Source organism: Pomacea canaliculata, linkage group LG2, assembly GCF_003073045.1.
Source record: "Pomacea canaliculata isolate SZHN2017 linkage group LG2, ASM307304v1, whole genome shotgun sequence".
Classification (NCBI taxonomy): Eukaryota; Metazoa; Mollusca; class Gastropoda; order Architaenioglossa; family Ampullariidae; genus Pomacea; species Pomacea canaliculata.
Window position 1 is genome coordinate 36492839 of NC_037591.1, and position 22491 is coordinate 36515329.

General features: G+C 40.1%; 2 long non-coding RNA genes across 2 annotated transcripts; one reads left to right on the forward strand and one right to left on the reverse strand.

The window, feature by feature from the left end:
• Positions 1-527: 527 nt before the first annotated feature.
• On the reverse strand, positions 528-22187 carry LOC112558158. The gene is made up of 3 exons (XR_003098086.1): positions 22047-22187; positions 21697-21784; positions 528-953 (listed from the first exon to the last, which is right to left on the reverse strand). It is a non-coding gene; the product is annotated as an uncharacterized LOC112558158 (long non-coding RNA).
• On the forward strand, positions 15347-20562 carry LOC112558157. The gene is made up of 4 exons (XR_003098085.1): positions 15347-15710; positions 18408-18824; positions 19611-19677; positions 20026-20562. It is a non-coding gene; the product is annotated as an uncharacterized LOC112558157 (long non-coding RNA).
• Positions 22188-22491: the final 304 nt, after the last annotated feature.

A 22491-nucleotide genomic window follows, 5' to 3' on the forward strand; every position in this document is an offset into this window, starting at 1 on the left:
ATATTTTAAAAATTCAGTTATATTTCCCGCAGAATAGAATCTGGAGAGAATCTGATTAGTGTTTAAGATGAACCACTATAACCTTTTTTGAATCGCTTGTTAGTTCTGTATTAGCTTTCACCGGGCAGCATTTCTTCTAGAAATTGCGAAGGAAGTTGTCGTGATATCTCTGTTTTTTTGCGGTACAATTCTTATCGACCCTTGTATCTGTTTGAAGAAGCAAATTGAAGCAGGAAGCAACATTTGGCTGATAATGTTCATTTGCGCACATCCTATTAAGAAAAGTAAAGGAATCGTTTTGGATATCCGGTGACAGTTTTTTCTGATGGCTTTTAAGGTTATTTAGCCTAAAGCAAACAAGATTGTTAACAGGAAAAAAATTAGTTTCAGCAAAGACGAAAACATCCTTTACACAACGGACGTAAACCATACTACCTTTAGAAAGAAATGAAATGTGTATATTTTTAGAATCCAGAAAGGTCACACACAATATTTTAAAGATCATTAACAGTAGATGTATCCTCAAATTTATTATTATATATTATTTTAGCTATTATTTCTTATTAGATCCATTATCCAGACTTTACAGAGCTCTTCTTCAATCACGAAGTTTACATTACAGTTGGCCTTTGAGAGATCCTCAGGTAAATTCATACTGTGTCCATATACTTGACATATACTGGAAGCTGATTGATACAATGATAGTCCGTGATGTGTAGAATTATTAACACTGCTTGTAGACACACGACAGGTTTAGACACTTCCACTCAGATGTCCAGGACCGGAGCCAGACCGATCCTTAAGTTCATCGCGTGCTGGCCAACTGCATCGGAAGGTCCTCCTCCAGAGGATGCTCCTCTAAATCACGAGCTCAAATGTAGGGCAGGGAAAGGGCAAACCGTTTTTCCATTGTTGCTTTGCTTCTTTACAACTATCCTCTAACCGCATGGCGCCTGTGAAGAAAAAGCGTCCTTCAATACAGAAACAAGTTATTTTCCCCCAAAATAAAACAACGCAGAAGGCGAGATTTAAACGAGGAAACGCCAGTCACAAGTCCAGGCAAAAGCTGTATTTATAGTCTTGCCTGGCGCTCAAGGACTCTTTGTCACAAAGATTATGTTTACGGACTGTCCTCCGAGGTATGGGGCTTTTGTCCGTGGTGGGCAACAGTGACAGATGACTGGGGCAACGGTGAGGCTTGTTTTAATCTCACTGAGGAAAGGCTGCTTTTACCTCTCTTCTTCCAACATTTGGTAGTAAGATTTTTTCCCTTTAAACATGGGGATTAGAAGCAAGATTTTTGCATTTAAACATAGGTTGTTTTTAAAAGTGTAAATTCTAACACTCGAGCTCACATATACTAGTTCTCTCTAACTCTTTCTCTCCCTCACACACCTACGCCTACATCTACTCACAAAACTTGAGAGAACAAGAAAAATGAATTAATAAAGTAAGAAAGCTCAAAGAAATAGATAGGAAGAGGAAGAAGAAACACGGTCCGAGACCTAGACGGAGAAATATCTTCAAAGGATTAAATATCTTCTACCTAATTAAAATAATTCGAGCATGGAAGATTGGGAAGGAATTAATCTGGCTGTGTCAAGGCGAATTAGACTGATTTCTGAAGAATCTTTTCTCATGAATGGCTTCTAATCTGCAGAAAAAATACTCTCGTATAATTCCAGCATTAGCTAAATGTGGTATGAGGGTTCTAATCGCTGGAGAAAAAAACTTTATAGCTCTTTGCATGTTAAACTATTTTGTTTTCAGTTTGTAAAAGCTGTGGAGTCAAGACTGTAAAATGACTTCGTGTGCCGACTTTACAGAAACTTGCAGGACTGGGGGCTTGCTGTCTGGCCAAAGTACCTCCCTCATGATCCCTCCATCAGTATAATATCTGGTTTACCACATTAAGTGCGCGAGACACGTGAAAAACAAACATTTTAGTCCTCTGTAATGGCACGAGCTATAAAAACTTTATGTATTATTTTCCGAAGGTTTCAAAATAAAAATGTAATAACTATTGTTGTGAGCACCATGTTAAGATAAATTTATAGATAGAGAACGTTTTTTTTCTAGAGGCGGTTGAACTCAATCCCCTTTTCAGAATGAGCGCCCAAGAAAATGTATTCTCTCTCTTTCACAATCTCTCTCTCCTCCCTCCCTCCCACTGTTATTTTTCTTGCCATCGACTGAAATGTGCATAAATGGAAATTTTTGTCCTAAATAATTCGTTGCATTAAGCAAGTGGACCAATCAGCAGGAGCATTAACAGATCAACGATCAAACTACAAAACAAATATATTTTTTGCGAGTGTGTGAAGCGTGGTGTAGCATGCATGTATGCACTGGACTCCGGAACGCTTTTCGGAATTGGATGCTGGCGCTAAAAAGCTGCCATAGAGGGGAATGAAAACGCCTCAGGTGCTGGGTTCATGGTTACATCGGCTGAGCTGCCCCAAAGTGCTTTGCACTTGTTTCTTTTTATTATTATTATGTCACTGGCTGAAGATTTTCGCATAGGTATTTTTTTTTCTCAACTTATAGTCGTTGGCGACAAATGTGGGACAAAGGCGTGTGTATGATGGGAGGTAAAAACGGTGAGGTGGGGGAGGATAGTGGAGGGAATGCAGTTTAGGTGCGTACGTGAGTGTGTATGAACAAGATGGAGAGCGTGGAAGTTGGGCGAGCAGTAGTCAGGGGAGTTCGTTCTCGCGAGAACGTGAGAGAATGAACGAGACTGCGTTGGTGACATGAGACTAGAGCGAGTGTGACGTGTGTGAGAGAAGAAGACACGAATCAGGAGTCAGTGTTGGAGAAGAAATTCCATGCTTAATCAATTGTTTATATTTTAATATTTAATTTGAAACTTTGAACTATTTATCCTGTTCCTGAACAAAAGAATGGGTAATACAAAATTATGACAGTTGAGTGTAGCACCAAAGTGCAATGAATATTCCATCTAGAGAACTAATACGAATGAATTTATTAGAAATTAATGAAGGACCTACGTGCCAAGCCTACTGACCCGACGAAGTCACAAAGTGCTTTCTCTTAACCATATCTTAAATCCAGTCACAGAGTGCCCCCTGTCGTCCATCTTTTAAATCAGATCATAAGTTCCTGCTCTCACCATTTACTTAGAACATCCGAGATAGTGACGCAGGGCTGAGCTGATGACAAATCCTTTATTCCTGAAACCCGATGATGCACATGAGGTAAATATAAAAGGAGAAAATGTCATCGTTGTCAGCATCAGTACTAATCCCGATCGGAAATAAGCTTGATTTTTTTTAGTTAATAAAAAAAAGATCAGAAAGGTTGGAGAAGAGGGTGAGGGGCAGAGTAAGTAAAGAGTGAGCGTACAGTAAATGAAGATGGAGGCAAAAAGATAATAAGATCGCAGAGGAAATTAGAAGGATACGAAAGGAAAAGGTGATCTTAAAGAGTTAAGGGAGAAGAAACGGAACATCAGTCAGCAAAGAAAGAAGACTGAAAAATAAGCATCGTGCTCCATCACTTAAGAACAACTTTTTTTTGTGAAAGATAATCGATGTCTATATCGATCTTTAGACCGCATCTTTCTTCAGGCCAGATTTCAGTGATCGTGTCCATCTCATCTCCCTCCAGCTACCTTACCTTCCCCAGAGGTCGGGTGCACACCCGGGGAAAGTCTCTCCACCTCGCGGGTTATCGAAGGTTCGGACACCAGTTCTCTCCCCACTAGGCTTGTGATTCCCCCGGCTAGGTGCATTGTATGGAAAGATGCTGTTACTGCAACCACAGGTAGGATTCGTACAGACATAGCAACGAGGAGACAGCGTGGAGAGGCTGAGAGCAAGAAATCAGTGATAGAAAGGCTGCTCGGATTTCATGGAATTTGAAGCAAGAAGAAATGAAGATGACAGCTTTCTGGCACGACCCGATGTGGAGATGAGTAGATCGATGACACGTGGAAGTTAAGAAAGGGAGGGGGTGATGTAGTTATTTGTCCTTACGGAGAGAATTACAGGTGTCATTATAAATCACCCACAGGGGATAAAGACTAAACATTTGCAGGTGTGACAAAGAATCAAGCACACCTGTGACCACCACAGAGGTGTGTCAGAGAAACATCTACGGATTTGACAAACAAGTGCGTGGATGTGCCAACATCCTCCTCCTCCTCCTCCTCCTCATCATCATCATCATCATCATCATCATCATCATCATCATTATCATCATCATCATCATCTTGAGAAGCTTAAAAGATTTTGTCTTGTTGGAAGTTTTAATTAAGCTCACAGCGGCTAAAAACCTTTGAAATTACTAGGTTTTAAAGGATTTGGGCACCTGGTGGACCTTTGAGAAGACTTCCCTAGAATCCCCGTATTACCCGATTAGGCTTTGCCGAGCTGTCTGATGAAGTTTTCTTCCGAGAGCAAGCTATCTCGTCTTGCTACGGTAGACCGGAAATGATATCCTGATACTTTCAATACCATAGTGTAACAAGAAAGCGTGAATAGAATGGAGATAATCATACAAACACCTACAATACAAACATGGGGAACTTCAGGGACAAGAGTCTTGTCTCCGAAGTTATAAGGCTTTGTCCAGACCCCGTAGATGTTGTTTTCACCCTTGGAACTAAAGATGCCCTGGGGTAAGGAAACAGGAAGTAGTGTCAACAAGGGTCTGAGCAAAGCATTGTGACTACGAAAATAAGATTTTTTTCTGTCCATCTTTCAACAAAGTAATCCTGCTTTGGCAAATTAGTCATAGCTTGGCAGTCATACTGTGTCCAGTTATTTATATTTTAACAAAGAATCGAAACTTCCTCAGTTGTAATAATTGAAGATCATAGCTTAGCAAAATAACAAAGCAATCCTGGTTTCGCAAAAACCCTATTTTTTCCCTGAAGAAAACGACACACAGGCCCCTAAAAGGTGTTGACTGTCAGCGTTACAACGACTATATAACAGACTGTTAGATAAATTTGTAAAATAAATCGTCTTAAAATACCGATTTGTGATCAGTAGAATTCAATTGTTGAAATCATGATTAGTAACAAAGGATTTAAAACATTTTTATACCTCAAAACATAAGCTAGTACAATGGTAAATATGAAAACAAATGCAACAAGGCAAGAAAAATGCACCTGCAGGTACAGAGAATAAATGGTGTCTAGTCCACGACAAATTAAAAAATAAAAGACTGAAATGATGGATCACATTGTTAAGTGCACCTGGATGTCGTTACCGGGTGTCGTTACCCGATTCTAGTGTCGACGGCCTCCACGGACCTTGAACCCTACATGTGGTGTTAGATTTTATCATCTGTGCCTGAGCAAGCTGTTGTTGTTTCCGCCAGCGGACCGGCCAGCGGACCGGCCAGACAAGCGGCAGATGGACGTGCTGCACGTGATGAGCGCAATGACTTGAAACACTTCTGTGTTGCATGACTGATGATGGATGCCATTTCAATGTATGGAAAATAGATAACACACTGATCACCTGTCCCTAGTCATGTGGTGCACATCCGCTTGTACACAAAAACAATTTTCTGCTCCCACCAGAGAATCATTAACTCATCAATGAGCTTGTTGTATGAGAGCATTGAGCTTGTCTGAATATGGGAAAAAGCGCTTTACAAATCCAATTATTAATCATTTTTACTCTTTACTACTATATTTTGTAAATATGCTTAAAACACACACACACACACTTAAATACACTCTCACAAGCATCTACAAGTACTTTTTGTACTCAGGCATCTAAACCTACATGCGAAAATAATACATTACAATGATTCTGAGGCTAGTTTGACTTCTAAAGAGCTACAGGAAAAATGTTCGGATGGTAATGAATATTTGTTTAGATATCAAAGGAGACAGAAGTCTCTTCTAGGAAGAGTTCCAGAATGACACTTCCGTTTCGTAGCCTCTTAGTTTGGTGACAAATGGCTTCCTCGGGTGGACGTCAGACATCCGAGATGGAATCCGCACATTGCCTCTTATTGCTTCTGTATGCTTTCTTTTCGTCATAATACTCCATGTCCAAGAGAGAGTTCTATCTTGCATTAATTACGACCTCTTCTCCAGAAGTTTCATTTATTCTCTGCGAGACGGGATGATTGTTCCAAGAATTCTCCATCCTTAAAGCAAGAAGCGGAATGAAAACGGATTTGACCAGTCTTGACCGGTCAGTAACGGAAAACGGAATTCACTTTGTGTTTGAACCATCTTGATTCTTTTCATCGACCTTTTTGTTTAGTCCTCCCTTCATACATTCGTGTATTCGTATACTTGTTTCTTGTCAGATTGTTTGTATGTCTATATGCCTATCTGTGCATTCATACATCCTTTTTATAACCCAGCAAATCCTTACAGTTTTTCAATCTATCAATCTGTACATGACGGCTAAAAAATTCAATCTGTTGCATAAACTGATTTGTCATCTCATCGTTCCATATCCTGTTGATATCAGACAACATCTCTAAAAAAATTTTTTATCGCGCCAAGGATGTCAGCCCTTGTCTGGAACATCTTGTTCTTGTTGAACTGTCTAGTTTAATCTCATAAAAAAGTTTTTAAGTATCCGGCTTCAAGAGTTCATCTTCTACTAGCAAGCAAGCATGACACAAATTTGAGAACATCAGAGCTGTGTGAAGCTATCCACAAAACTAATTTTTCTATTCATCACCCGCTGTGAAAGTCAAGAAATTTGACACTAAGGATTTTATTATACTTTTTAATTCTCATATTCATAATTTTGTTTTGCAAAGGTCTGAAATAGTTTTACAATCCTTCTTCTGCAGGAAAAATGTTCAGTAAATGCCTGAATCCGCAGCAGATGTAGATAAAGTAAGCTTATTTTATACTTTGTACGCGGACATTGTCTAACGCCTACATCTGTCCTTTCTGGTTGCAAAAATCTAGAAGTTTTCAAAACATCTGAAGCATGAACAATTATGGGAATCATGCATATTCATCTGCCGATAACTCCTGGGGTTCGATCATAAACATCTAACAGCTGACCTCCACGCTCTCAATCAATCGCGCGTTCTCACCGTGACCTTTGCGCACTGGAAGCTGCCATCAGAAAAGTGTCCGATGCAGTCGGATACATATGCTAATAAATGGGTCTCTTTTTACATTTAAGTTGGTTTTTGATACAAGGTGGGAGAATGAAAGGCAAAGCGCTGGAGCGTTGTGAACTGCAATACCAGGGAGAAAAACCTGTCACACCAGCCAGCCCCGTGGAGTATCTCGAGTACAATCGTGACGCCATGTCCATGTCCATGATTTGTCTGCTGCGCCATCACAACACCGCCTCCACGATCAATGACAGCTGCAATACAATCATGATGCCATATCTATGTTACTCAAGCACTGCAAAATCAGAGACACAGACCAGCAATACCATATTTTGTCAAAGCCTTATCATTAATCTTTGAATTTTGTTCTCTTCTTATACTTTCTAAAAGAACAAATTTTTCTTAATCGGGTTTTGTCGACAAAGAACACCGTCGTTTTTAGGGGAGTGTATCAGTCGCAAACAGAACAGATTTCCGAAGAAGTGCATCTGACTGACTTACAAGCCGCTCCTCCATCCCTGTTGCCTGAAAACGTGCCAACGTGTTTGCTTTGTCGTCTGCCATGTTGTCTCAGTCCTAAACGACCGACTTACTCTCTTCCTTTGGTCGTGTTCATGGCTGGCGTTTAACTTGGCAAGTAGCGCTGCCTGGACCACCGTGCACTCAAGGATCCCCTCCAGGGATCATTTGTATTTCGACTTTAAAATACTGCCAGCACCTTTAATCTCATTGGTGCTGTCGCAGACAAAAGTAATTTTTCCAAAACGTCTGCGGCGGTGTTTTGCTGCAGATGCTTTCCTTGTCCCCACCTTCCAAGATTGAGATGAATGGAAACAGATGGGAGTTGCGTTCACTATTCAGAAGCATGATTAATAACTGTGAGCCCCTATGGTGTTCCTGACCTTTGCTCTAAACCCTAGACGTCACGCATCTTTTATCTTTAACACGAAATGTTTTTCTCTGTCGCTCTATGCCCTGATGACCTTATGATACAGTGACCCGGCATCCACACGACACCTTACTTTTATCTTTGTTTTAGACAATGTAAAATGAAACCGAAGTGTCTCTAAAATAGTACAGCAGAAAACAGAAATGCACTCGAGGATGGTAGATTTGTCCGACCTCCATCAGGTCTGGTTTCAACATGTCCTTCCCACGTCAGGGTGGCCTGGTGGCGCAATGGTTAGCGCCTGTCACCAATACAGAAAAAGTTGTCTGTCGTGAGTTCCGAAAGTATTAAAAGATATACGCGCGTATATATGCTGTCTTCATACAAATCACAGATTTGACATCGAAGAAGAAAGAATATCAAGCTCAGTACGGCAAGGACGTTTTATGATGGGCACCGGAAATCATCTGCCTCAATAACTTTCAAACGCATTTGAGAAAGAAAAAAATACAACATTGACGCACGCCATCTGCCAAAGAACTCGATAATCCTGTCGAGACGGCTGCCATTTTGCTGGGTCCGATTGTGGACACAACGTGCCTGATACAGATGACTCGTCCTTCCCACAGGCTTGGCAAAGTTCTGGCAAATGTTCATCTTTGTATCAAGACCGACCGGCTCACTTCTCACCAACTGGATAGGCAGCTGCAGTTTCTGACTCACAATTGTTTTTTTGCTGATGTTTATCATCCGTCCCTTAAAAACATTAGCAGTGTTTTGCTGTGGGCGATGTCACCAGCCGCACAGTGTCATTAAGAGTTCAATCAAACAAGCAAAGGATCAATATGTGGACGAATTTTCTATTTATCTGACCATCCATCCCTCAAAATATTTAGTCAAAATAAAAACATTAACTAATCCTAATAATAAGAGTGGGAAAGATGCAATCCTTACAAAATACATTTCTGGACCACTCCACCTTGTTGAGGAGCAAAGTGTGAGCTGAGCTCAAATCCTTCGAGGTCGTAAAATTTTAAGGAAATTTTATCCAGTCTTCCCAGATCTTCACCTGCGAACATGTCTGATTAAAATATCCAGACAGGATAGTAATGTTCTCAGATGCTGCGATAAGCTCGCCTCATTATATGGGTTTATGAGCATCTTGTCGAGTTTTAAGCTTAGGGCATCGCATTTTCCGATCTACGATCCGACATGATGGCATGTCTCGTCTTTTCTTCAGCCATGACAGAGATAAAGAGTTCGACGAAAACCTGTAACTACTCCCTTCTGTCTTCTGACAGCAGGATAACCCCTTTGTCGCCTACGTGGCCCTTGGAGACCTCGAAGCGTCTCTACCAGGGTGTTGTAGACTGCTAGTCCACGACTTTGACATAAGAGCATCTAAATCTGTTATCTTCAAGGTAGTGGAAACATACAAGTTTGTAGATTAATCAACAAACACGAAGAAGCACGAATGATAACTATTATTAGCAAAATTTTTATGCATGATTTCAGAATTTTGGTAGAAGAACTATGTGATGAAAGGTAAAATCTTGTTATCTGATATTTTAGAGAATCACTGGAAGTTGTACACATTTATGTGTTTTTACACATTGCGACAAACACAAACTATGAGTTTCGATATCGTAGGACAAACACAATTTTCTTTCTATTTAGAAGAACCAAAAGAACTTTCTGAAACAGACACCTTTTGTTTACCAAACAAATACGAAAATTTGTGAGAAAAGATTTTTTTAAGTAACACTCACTTATACCACTTAATGAAAACCACTAAAGAAATTATTGTGGAGACGTCAAAGAAACTGGAAATTTCTTGTCAGTCGTGCTGCGCATGCGCCAGACAGGGAGGAAACCTAAGCGTGACCTGCGCTGCTGTTTCAACGTTTTCACGTCTCGGAGTTGTAGTCGGGGGAAGCTTTATGTGTCTACTCGCAACCTCCGCAACCCGAACCATCCAGAGAATGGAGGAAAGGGCAGAGCAGCTCTGTTGCCCACGTGGACGGTGTGACGTGGGGCCGGCCGTTAAGCCGACAAGAACACTATTTTCACGCCCAGAGGCGCTTGGCTTCTGCATACAAGGAAGCCATGGCGTGCAGCCGTGCGACCAGCCAGAAGTCGGTTTTAATTTTCTCTCCTGCATTCTCGTCTGTCTCCATGCCGCACTGTGGGGGCTTCGTGAGACTCTCGTTACTTTAATGCGGGGGAGGGACCGGGGGATTTTCAATTCAACTGTTACCATCTACAGGAAGGGTGACGCTGACCAACATATTTCTTAGAAAACATTTTTTTTAAAAAGAGTTGTAAAGTAAATGGATTTAAATTGTTTTACTTTGCAATCACGAGGTATTGGTATGGCGCGCGAGAAAAACTTATTCAATCATATTGTCTCCTTCACGAAACTGGTGTCCTACTCACTGTTCAATAAATCGTCCACAAAAGGATACTCAGATGTCCGGATTAGGGACGCAGAACTAGAGATGGTGCTCGCATTATAAAACGCACGGTCGCACATGTACGTACATAATTTGCAAATGACATAGGTTTGGCAGATATATACATTTGAATGCAAATTGGTAGAGCTTATTGATAAGTAAGATCTTCCCTTAGTCGATAGGCCTCCCTTTATTGCAACACCAGGACTGAGACGAATAATCCAAACAAAAAGGCTATTGCGGACAAGACCGTGAGAATCCCTGACGCCCGCACGTGTCTGATGTTTTCATGCCTGACACAGGACCAACCTAGAATGCCGATGAAATGAAGGTGTTGATGACATCCGATGATGTTATTGATCTGACACTGAAAACAATGATGAATCCACATCCCTATTTCTCGGTCGACCTGTCAACTGGGGCGATCAGCTTGCTAGCTAGGTCTAAGGCCTATCCCCTGTGAACTATCCTTGACCAGCTGCTTGGTGACGATTGATGACCCCGTGACGAAGGTAAGACTTTTATTCCCCTTTACAGCTACATTCACATTACTGAAGGAATAATACAATGCTTAACATTTAGAAATAATCCACCGAGCTTTAAAATCGGATGTCATCAACACCTTCCTTCATCGGCATTCTGTGCACAGCTGTGTCAGTCATGAAGAACATCAGACATCGTGCGGGCGTCAGGGATTCTCACGGTCGTTGTCCGCACGCCAGCCGTTTAATGGCTGTACTTATCAGGTTCGTTCCGTTGCAATGGAGGCCTATCGACTAATGATATATCAACTGCTGACGATCTACCAATCCATCCATACATCCGCCAACCTAGCATTTGCCGATCGGCGTACGTACATCTGCGTACCGCTGCGTTTATAACCTCGAGCACCGATCTCTACAGTTCTGCGTCCCTACATCCGGGGACATCTGAGTATCCTTTGTGTGGACATTCACCAAGATTGAACAGTGTAGTACCTGGTCCACGTTGTCGTGAAGGAGATATTGTAATAAGTATCTTTGGTGACTTGGACGCGCGCCATCGACGGCAGAGACCCGACTGCGCATTATCCGTTGTTCATTTTTTTTCCTCTTTTTTGTTTAAAACTAATAAATATGTTGATGTCAGTCACCCTTTCTGCTGAAAAAATCTCTGGAGTTCTTTGATTGTGTGTCGACCGATATCCACGCGAGCTCTGCAAACAAGCAAACAACTCGCTCTAAGGAGCAGCGACACCACAGTCGCATTTTATTAAAACAAAATGGTGATGATTCTACTAGAACCCTCGCGAATCCAGCTTAGAAGGTAAAAGTTTATAGCCTAGTATAGCAAATTAATTGGCTCATGTTGAATACAAACCCCATCCTTTCCTTTTACCATATTTTACACGATAAATCGGGTACATGTGCTTGGTGGGCAGGGGATGTGGTGGGAGGGGTCGTAGTCGTAGTCACGGGTGGATGCAGGCCTCGTACCGGCGAGCTTCTGTTCTGCATATAGGGAGAGAATTATTTTGAACCCACATTCCCTGCTTATTTTCTTTAAACTTTTTTTCTGATATTCTTTTAATTACTGTCAGCTATACTGATTCCAAAATAGTAAAGGATAATATAACGCCCAGAATTTGAAGGTAATGTATTCAGGGACTTCATACGAGAACAAAAACATTCAAAAAATTCGTTGGAGGCTAGGTAATAATTAGAGAAAATATAGTAGAGTGTCAAGGAAGTGTCTACAAGCTTCAAGTTGAATGTTTGCCAAGTTCTTGTGGTTGTCGTTTTCATGTAAAACTCATTTCAATTCTACTCTGAAAGACGGATGCTGCTTGTCAACTCAAAAATGAGCGGAAAGAGAGGCAGAGCTGTCAGGAAGAGATTTAGATATCCCAGAGAACAAATAAGAGACGATCTATGCATGGAGGAAAGAGGGAGTGTGCAGGAGAGAAAGGGAAGCGAAGGAGAAATAAATAAAGATTAAAAATACCACGTAAACATCCTTCCTCTTCTGTGATCTCGATTCAAGAAGATTTAAAATAGAATAAAACATGTTCAATCCTCTCTTCAACGAACATTAGCTGTTACAAGAAATACACAGATTGTATGAATGATTTGGGGATTCCTTTCTGAGCAGGCCTTGTGACCGTCTTACATAGTCTAACAACGGAGAGAATTTTTTGGTCAGAACCGAGATTTGAACCCCTCTAACGCCTGCGCAAGGATACTACACTAACAACCCACCCACCAACCCACCCCCTAATTTTTTGTTCGACTTCCGCCTTTATCATTTTATCTTTTCTTAAGCAGGTATCGTCTGCGAGATACCCGAGGAGACCGATGTTTCTAGCTCACTGACTAGGCTTACAAAAGGACTTATTTTTTTTCGGAGGCAGTTTTGCTCGAATTTCAAATTTGTTGGCGAATCCTACCCACCCACGCATGTAGCTATATAGAGAGATGATTAGCCCACGTTAGTTCGCACATCTCTGACAGGCTAACGAGCTCCGGGCTTCGATCCACTAAGATAATTAGCTGTGAGAGCCTGTGGCCCTACAACCTGGACGGGTATATTGTCTTTTCGAAACCAGTATTGTCTGACAGAGAAATCAATTAAGAAAGATTATTGTGAATCAATCAGCCTTCTAATGAGGAAGCATACTGATGGCATTCATTATTTAGAGGCTGTGAACCCAGAGTGTGTGTGAATGTGTGTTCTTTAAAATGTGTTAATCAATCACAATTAAGCAAACGATTAATCCATGACATATGAACCGATCTGCCTGTATATATAATATAGATATAGAAATTTTAAAACTTTGCAATCTAATGAACCCCAGAATATGTGACACATACATTAAAAATGTAGAAAACGTATGAATTTATCCCAAACCTTTGATTTAGAGTTACATATTTTAACTATTATTTTAAGTGAAGTTGTACTCTTACCCCACACTTACACACACATATATATATATGTATGGATTAGCTAGAGAATATGAAAATAAAATGTGTGTCTGTTAACTTGCTGATAACCTTTAGTAGGGAGACTATCCACCATACGACTGCAACCATCCTATTTCTCTGTCGCCAAAGCATTTACACCCATGTAGTAATATAATCATATTAAATTATGGGAAAAAATATCCATAAAAAGAGCGACAGATGTTCTCATTTGGAACACCTTTTGTGCTAATTAATGGACAGGCGATCATGACTGCACGCAAGTACGATCACAAGTATCATGTTCGGTGAAGCCTTGAAGTTTTATTTCTGTTTTATACAACAATACACTCTACTTTTGTATATCACACCATTGATGTTAGTCTAGACTTTCAAAGCGATCAACTGTGATGGATGGGGACCGGAAGTTGCTGTCAATATAAACCTACACGTGCGTAGCTCCGGCCAAAAAGCCAGAGCACACAGATAGAGAGAAAGAAAGAAAGAGTACAAAGCAAACAACGGGCTGTATCCACCGACCGAGTTTTGAAGGATGCGATGTCACGTAAAGCATTAACCCATCGATGTCGCACGGAAGGGTGGAACTAATTGCTCGGGTGACAATGTGTCCAGGCCCTGATTCGGTTTGGTGGCTACTGTGAGGTATCATCACTCCGGAACTTGTCATCACGCGCCATCCGCAGGCGATGGACCAGTGACATTGGATAATCACATCCTGGTGACCGTGAAGTTGTTGTGATTCTTTTGCTTTTTGTTATATTTCTTTTTTTTTCTCTAGTGTGTGATGGTCTGCCGAAATGTACAGGTGTGCAGATATATGCATTTGAAATATCCTCTCTCCTTCGCGCCTGCGAAAACCTGTGTGTTGGTGTGTGTGTGTGTGTTTACTTATTGACAAGCAATCTCTTTTCTCATTCTGCTACACCACAAAGTTAATTTTACCACCATGATGATGTACTTTAAAAAAAATAACAGGATCCACTTTCCTCCATCTCCCTTAGTGATCTGTCTGCAATATTGTTAACGTATGCAGTAGGCGTTATCTTGTTTTATATATTATTGTAAATACCAAGAAAAATTAACCAATTTATCGCAAGTGACAGATTTGTTCTACTTACTCCAAAATCACTCTACTTCCTCCTTCATCGGATGTTGTCTCTCGCAGATGCACACGCCTACAGGTCTAATGGATTGTTTGTCATCCACTAACACACCAACACCACAGCCCACGTGAGCAAATGAGCAGGACTGATGAATGTCCACACTGGCTGTATCAACAAAAGCTACTCGGAGGAACTGATTGTGTTCCAATGTGATTGCGCTCGTACACTCGATCGGAGAGCGCAAAACTGGGAACCACAACAAGTAACATCGGCGAAAAACTGAAATCGTAGGGAAATAATTAATCTGCTCCAGAGGCGGCGTTAGGGGGTGGCAACTGGGGCGTCCGCCCCAGGCCCCGCTCTCGAAGGGGCCCCGCGCTTCAGCCCCGAGGTCATCTTTGTGACTTATTGCTAGCTGTGTTAAACAAGTTGTGAGAAAAAAAACTGACGTTCAGATTAAGTTCTAATTAAGCAAATTATTGAAGCCATGTCTTAACTTTAAACCCGACAATAATAACAAGCAGTTTATTCAGTTGTCGTCACCATATATTATAATAATATAATATTATTTCGCTTTAAGAAAAAGCCGCTACTGTCACAAACGGTGGGAAAGGTTACAAACAATTAAAACACTAAATTCAGGCGTTATTTCGCGAAGTGGATCCAGCCTATCTAACTGTGTATAAATCAGTGCTTCCGGCATCATATCAATAGGGATGTTGATACACGTACTCCATTACCCAGGAGGCCCCGCGTGTTCTTAACGGTTCCTAACGCCGCCTCTGATCTGCTCACAGTATTTTTCTTAATGGGATTGATTACGACTGACCGAGCAGTGTTACAAGAGAACCACCAAGACATTGTGACTATTGTGTTTGAGGTGAACTCCAACGACTTTTTAAACTCCTCACCGGAAGTGATGATGTGTTTCTCGTTCTCACAAAACTTAGTAATTTTGTTTTTCAACCTATCGGATTGTTCGTGTGACTTTGCTTCTTTCCTGCTAATGAGCTAACGGCTAGCTTTTGTAGAAACTTGAACCAACCTTAATGAGGCGAGAGATTTCTTTTGCCGTGAGCCGACCTTCTTCTTCACCCCGGGCCGAGACTTTCACCCAAGTCTCGCCGGTGGCACCGAACTCTCGTTTTGTATTTCGTCAAGATTCAAATGACGGTGAAGAGTGTTGCCAGGGATGCACAGGATGCCAAAATATTATCTCACTTCATTTCTAAAGGTATTTTTCACCAAAAGAGAGATTCTTTTCGTCTTTTCTTACTTTATCTGAGTTAACCATGAAAGGCGGACCTGCTGGTCTTTGCTTGGTACTCCATGGTCCTCGACCTTTGAACTGTTCACAAAATCCTGTTGTCGCCAGGCATGGTGGTTGTGAATACCAATAAGTTAATGAATTTAGTTTGTAGACAGCTGATGCACAAGCTTCTCAGTTCACTACACCTGCTGTGGAGTTGATGATCTGTTTTATAGATGAATCAAAACTTTCGAATAGGTAGGCGAATGTCAATTTGAACTAAATTACTGATACACCCTGAACATATACCTCGTAAACAACATCATTTGCAGTGTTTGTCATTTTTGACATATGCCCTCTGTCTGATTTTTTTTAAATGATAAATAATAGAAGAAGAGCTACATGATATTTTTCTCTTTTTCGCTTTTGTATGGTTGGGCTTGGTCGTGTTTCCAGAAACTCAAGAAAAAGTTCTAAAGAAAATGAGTTCAAAACTATCAAAGTTTAAAATAATTTTCCCTCGATATGTGATATTTTATACTATTTGAAATATTTTTTGATATAGTATTATTTACTTGAAGATTACCTAAAATCAATGTCTACTTATTTATTTTCTTTTGACTTTAAGTCGTCTCATGTAAAACAAGACATTATTTCAAAAATCAAGTAACACATTTTCTAACCTCGGAAAAGAGTACAAATCGATACAAATCTAATTACTGTAAACTTTTACAATCTGTGAAACATTTTTTTCATATTTGGAGATATTCCACACTGAAATAGAAAGTAAGAGAAAAGAAAGTTTCAGTAATGTAACGTTCCATTTTTAAAATGCATGAGGGAAGAGACGAAGATCAATAGAAAGGAAAATCAAACGAAACTATTTTGAAAGCAAATGACACAGCAAAGGAACTGGAAAAGAGAAAAAAGGCGAAATTACCTCAGACAGCGAGCACTTGCAGCCTGCTGCAGTCTGTGCATCCATAAACTTCGTCCAGACAACGCGCATGGGACCATGGGAAGCATCTGAAATTTCGCTGTCAGCATCTCTGATGCTGATGTACAGCCACCTCCCGGCACGCAAAGCTAGTATGAAGCCACATTTTTCTCACAAAATTCACTTACTTTGGTGGGAAAAGAGAAAGCTATTTTTTTACATTTGATATGAACCCAGTAAAGGATAGTCAAGCTCACAATCCCCGATTACAGGAGAAAGGACAATTATTTTACTGAGGTGGCGAAATACTAGTCAACTATACCACACATAAGTTGTCGTTGTCACATAAATTTGACCATGTCCTGCAGAGTATCCATCACTAATTCAATGCACATCTTCAATAATTGCCGATCAGTTTGACCTGCTCCAAACCGGGTTGAATCGGTTTCTTTGAAAATATGCAACCTCAACCCTACTCAAATTCATTGAAAGAATAATTGCTTTCCTTTTTGTTGGCTTCAATTTTTTTGCTTAATTAGGGGTGAAATTGCTCCTCTTCATCCGAAGAAACTAATTCTGGAGCTATCTTACAAATGTCTTTGTCTTTTTCTGCTGACAGCATCTTCCAGGCTTGCGATCAGTTTGGTTAGCAGCCCCTGGCAGATGCTATCTCCACCTACATGCCCGTTGGTCATCACGTGCCTCGTGAATCCTGTTTCCCAGCTGCATGCCTTTTTCATACAGAGATGCCCACGGTCATGTTAACAGCAGCTTCAGACGAACATTTATCAAAAAAGCTTTTCTGGAAGCTGACCTTTCAGGCAAAGTCAGACTAGACAATGTGAAGTTTAAATCCAAGGAATCTGGTGATCATTGGCCACAAAATCTTGTCGACGATTGCCATCTATGATCTCTGTAGGTCTCCAGCGGCCAGAGAACCACATCCGTCGTAGGGAATAATTGTTTATTTTTTCCTTAGGGAGCTAGGCTGCAGCCAAGGGCTGTTGCTATACTTTAAATAACCGCCAGCAATCAGTCATCCTTGTGAAAGTGCCTGGAGTCTGAGAACCGATGATAACCTGCATCTTGCATTAACTAATCTGCTAAAAGCTCCTGGCACCGATTTTCACAGGCATGCTCAAGATTCCGAGATTCGCCATTCTGGCATCTTGAAACTCAGGATGGTGTTGTTAATTTTCTAGATTACGGTTTGTCGTTGTCAGATAAGCTCGGCACCAGCATCTACATCAATCAAATGTTGGTGGACGTGTAGAATTTCTAGTCACTATTGAGATATTTTATGGTTTCATGTGAATCCCAGTCTACTGAGGCTTTTGTAAAATCGGTGACTTGTTTTTGCTGTCTTAAATAAAGAAGACCAGTGTCTTCGCGTTGACTCCGTGTCTACAAAATATTCTTCTTCATATGACTGTCCGCATTTTTATCTTTACACAACAGAACTCCCAAAAGAGTTATTTTCCATTAAACAAATATCCGTATGCTGTTTTCCTTTTAATTGTAATTTTTTTTTAATTTATTTTTTTTATTTTTTTTTTTTTTTTTCATTGTTCTCTCCCGAAGAAGAATATTGTGAAGATCATCAATGCCATGTACTGGATAAAAATATTTAATCGGGAGGTGGTGAAAGTTTTGGTTTGTTGTGAATTTGAACTGAACTATACGTCTTCTATTTCTAAGTCAAGATAACAATATTATGTTTATAACTGAATGCTATTACTGTTTAGGTTATTTTAGACCAGCCCACAGCCAGGACCTGTTTCTCCATGAGCAAGCCCACACACAAACCAGTTTGATGCCCGAGTGGCACAGACTTCTTCTCCCTGATGACCTCGGGTAAAAGGAGGATTAGAGATGGAGAGGCAGGAAATGAGAACTGGCCTCACACAAGAGCTGACTACGAGAAAGGTGGGTTTCTAACATTTCATTCCCCAACATTTATTACCTTCAAGTTTTTTTATATTTTAGAACAGAAGAAGGGGAGGTGTGTCACTAAAAGCATGAGATTATGTGGTCGGAGCATCAAACCTCCCAAGTGCCTCGTCGTTCTGCAAATAGAGTTCACTCAGCATGATGAAAGAATTTTCTGGATTAAGAAACCCCTTCAGTCTGTAAGCCACCAGGAGTAGCAGATAAACAATGGAGTAAGTAAGGCTGTTTCCACATATTCTATACTTTCAAATGTTGATCCATAGCACGTGACACTTGATGTCACACATTGTCGTCGACCCTACTGTTTAAAAAAAAAAAAAGATGTTTTTGCTTCTCTCGCCTGTAATATGATTTGTGTTGAAACCAAAAGGAGGCTCAAGTGGAATGTTCTGATTCTAAATTGTCTGATACTCGCTGTACTTTATCATAAAGTAACCACGTGACCAGCAGCTCATAGTTCCATTACATGTTCTTGCTGCGAATGCCAACAGTTACAACAGTTTTCCATCTGTTATAGAGTGCTGTGCTTTCATTCTCAAAACAAATGTTGAATGCCCCGAGACAGTCCCACGAGAGAACAAGGGAACAAGAGTTTAATTATCCACCCACGCAAACACACACGCACGTGCACAAATGTACACACTCTCGCGCACACAGTCGCCTATAGGAGAGGACTGATGATAATCAAAACCTGTTTCGATGCAAGCTTTACAGTTTTCCAAGGGAAATTAGGAAATTAACGAATAATGTTTAAGTAGGTGAAATGACACACCAACACTAACGATTACAGAGCTCAGTACAATTCCCATATAGACAGCAAGAGACAGAGGAACAGACAATGTATATGGATGAATGAAGGAGTAAGGATAATGAAAGACTATCTCTATGTGAATGCAAAAATTATATTATAAATATTGAAACAGGGACACAATGCGAAGATAATTAATCAAACGCTACTTAAGCCCTCTTGCTCTGAAAGTATTTTTCGTTTTATCTAGTGAAAGCCTCAGCATGAGTGACAGCAGCATGATAATGCAAGATACAAGACATCTTTATAAAGCAAAGGTAAAGAAAAATCCTGCCGTCGCCGAGGCACTTTTCTTTCTACTGAAGATTACTTAGCCTGAGAGGTTAGTTCCTCTCCCCTCTCTCAATTATTTAATGAACGACATCCACTACACTGTCTATTGATAGTTTATTTACTGTGAGATTTTATGGTGAAACTATCAATCAGCCTTTGGCCGTTTGATGTCTTTTCAGGTTAAGTAGTTTTCTAGAACATCACAGACAAGTCTAGAAACCCATTCTTCGCGACCTCCAAGCTTTTTTATGGAAGCTAAATATGCTTATTCCACATCCAGAATAATGAATTCAAAGAAAATTCAATGTCATCTTTTTCTTTTTTTACTCCAGAAATCAGGGGAGGACGCAGGAAACTAGAATGACAAATATTCAGCATCAGTCTGTGCAGATGAAAATGGCTTTTTTTCTCTTACTCTCCGGGTTACTCCGCCTTCTACATGAGAAAAGTCGTGTTTCACTCAGGAAAAGATCTGAAGTACTTCTAGCAATATTTTTTGCGGTATATACTTCTTCTTAGTGCTTGTCATCTAGTAAATAATGATTGTACTTTTCAGATATAAAGAATTTCGATCATTTTTCTTTCACTAACGACATCGTCCAGTATGTTGGACATTGTTGTTGTTTGTTTTTTTGTTGTTGTTGTTGTTTTTTTTTGTTTTTTTTTTGCTGTTTTTTTTTTACTAACTAGAAGCAACTCAGCATGTGATATGTGAAGTCGTTGTGAAATAAGCCACCTAGCACAGTAACAAACATGATGTTGTGGGAATAAACTTGTCTCTGAGTCTCATTGACAATCACGCCGATGGTTGCATTTTATATCAGATGGTCTTCAAAAGCTATTAACATTAGAAATTTTAATGTAGGTGTACAAGTTTGCCCCTATTAACAATTATTTCTACAAATGAGTGAGTAATTTGTATGCATGCATTAATATATGTATTCATGTATCATGGACGGCTTTATAATTCACCTAAAGCCTCTTTCAGACAAAACATTGCGCACGGGGACTAAAAGCCTGATCCAGTTGGACATCTCAAGGTAGCTATGGAACTTGCAGCATTAAAGAAAGAGAAAGAGGTGGATAGAGAAAAAATACTAGCATACATCGAAAAGCAGCATAAAAAGTACTTTTTAAATGTGTCATAAGTAAAAATGTGAAACAGTTTTTGATTTAACAAAAAGGAGCCTGTGTTAAGTTGACAGGGTCACTGAGGCGAAAAAATCGGCTTGCGGACCATCGGAGATGTGTCAAGGTTTATCAAGTGCATCTACAGAAATGCGTTTCACACATTCGTGGCTTGCACTTTTTAAAGGTAAGATGGTATTTTCCTGTGTTTTTTTTTTTTATCTACGATAAAACGGCTAAATATTTCTTTCAATATCTGACCGAAGAAGCACTAGTCATCCCTCGGTATAGAAATGTAAACTGGGTTGCTGAAAAACAGTTCTTTTTTTATACCTAATTCATGTTGTAGTGAGGTGGGGTATAAAATAGGTCGAAAATATTTCCTTAAGATTTTTTAAATAAAATTTTATGAATTTATGAACCTCGGAGTGACCTGTATGAGCAGAGTAAACTGGTTTTCCACAACAAAGAAATTTGGCGATTAATTTTGTACTTTTAATTTATCCCTTTTCATTTAGTTTGATAATGGTTCATTTTAGTATAGAACATATACGCAACATATTTACCAACTATGGTAGAAATATCTTTGTTAATATGCAGATGCTGTTGACAACTATTTAGTGGTTATAAGTCATGTTAGATTATACCCCCAACTCACTGAGGTCACCTAGTTTAAATTTCTTTAAATAAGATTGTTGGTGCTTCCTCAGTCAAGACCTGAAGGAATATGATAACATTTATTGGTTTAGCCTTAAATTGAAAACCACAGGAAAATACTGTCTGGCAAAGTTATAAGATTACCCTAAACTTTTCGCACTTGAACTGACTGTAACCTGTCTCGCCTGACTTAACTTGATAAACTTAACAATACTTACTTTTTCTCTGTTCAATTTCCACACGACCGCACAAAACTATTCTCGTTTCAAAGACTTTAAACAGAAACATTCCTATCACCAGAACCTCCTGCAAGCAAAAGATAAAGAAAGGACATTTTTCAGAGTAAAACAGAGCGAGCATGCTTCCACCCATCTCAAGCATTTAAGTTAAATAAAAGTAATCACAAAGACACTAAAATACTTGGCATTGAACCTCGTTTTCCAGCATCCTCTGAATAAACTAAACAAGAAGCTGTACAGAACTGGGCTGTAATGTCCTGGATCCAGATGCAGAAGACTAGCAAGATAGTTCTAGTAAGAAAGTCGTCTTTAAAAGTATATTAACTCACTGGTTAGCGCTCATAGTTCATCCGGCTGCTCCCCACGACCTCTGGATTGCATCTACAAGCTAGAAACACTTCCATGACATCTTACCTGAGGAAAACAATCTCTCTACACTGTTGTTCACACTTGTCTTGACCAAAACAACACAGCAGGTCTACTTGCCCATGGGCCCTGGCAAAATGGAGGTTTTTATGTCCTCTAACAAGTTTGCACGTGGTGTACGTTGGGCTGCTGCACAATCGAACGTTGGCGAGCACATGACGAATAGCACCTTCAGAGGGAGAAAAACAAATTGATGTTCGCTGCGATAACAAACGGCGACATATTGCGAGTCTGAAATACAATACTCTGCGCATGCTCATCATCGGAAAGTCAACTTTTGAACGGCAAACTCAGTTATTTCGCTTTGTTTTGATGGTGGTTGTTCTCCGGTTTCAGCGAACGGACGGA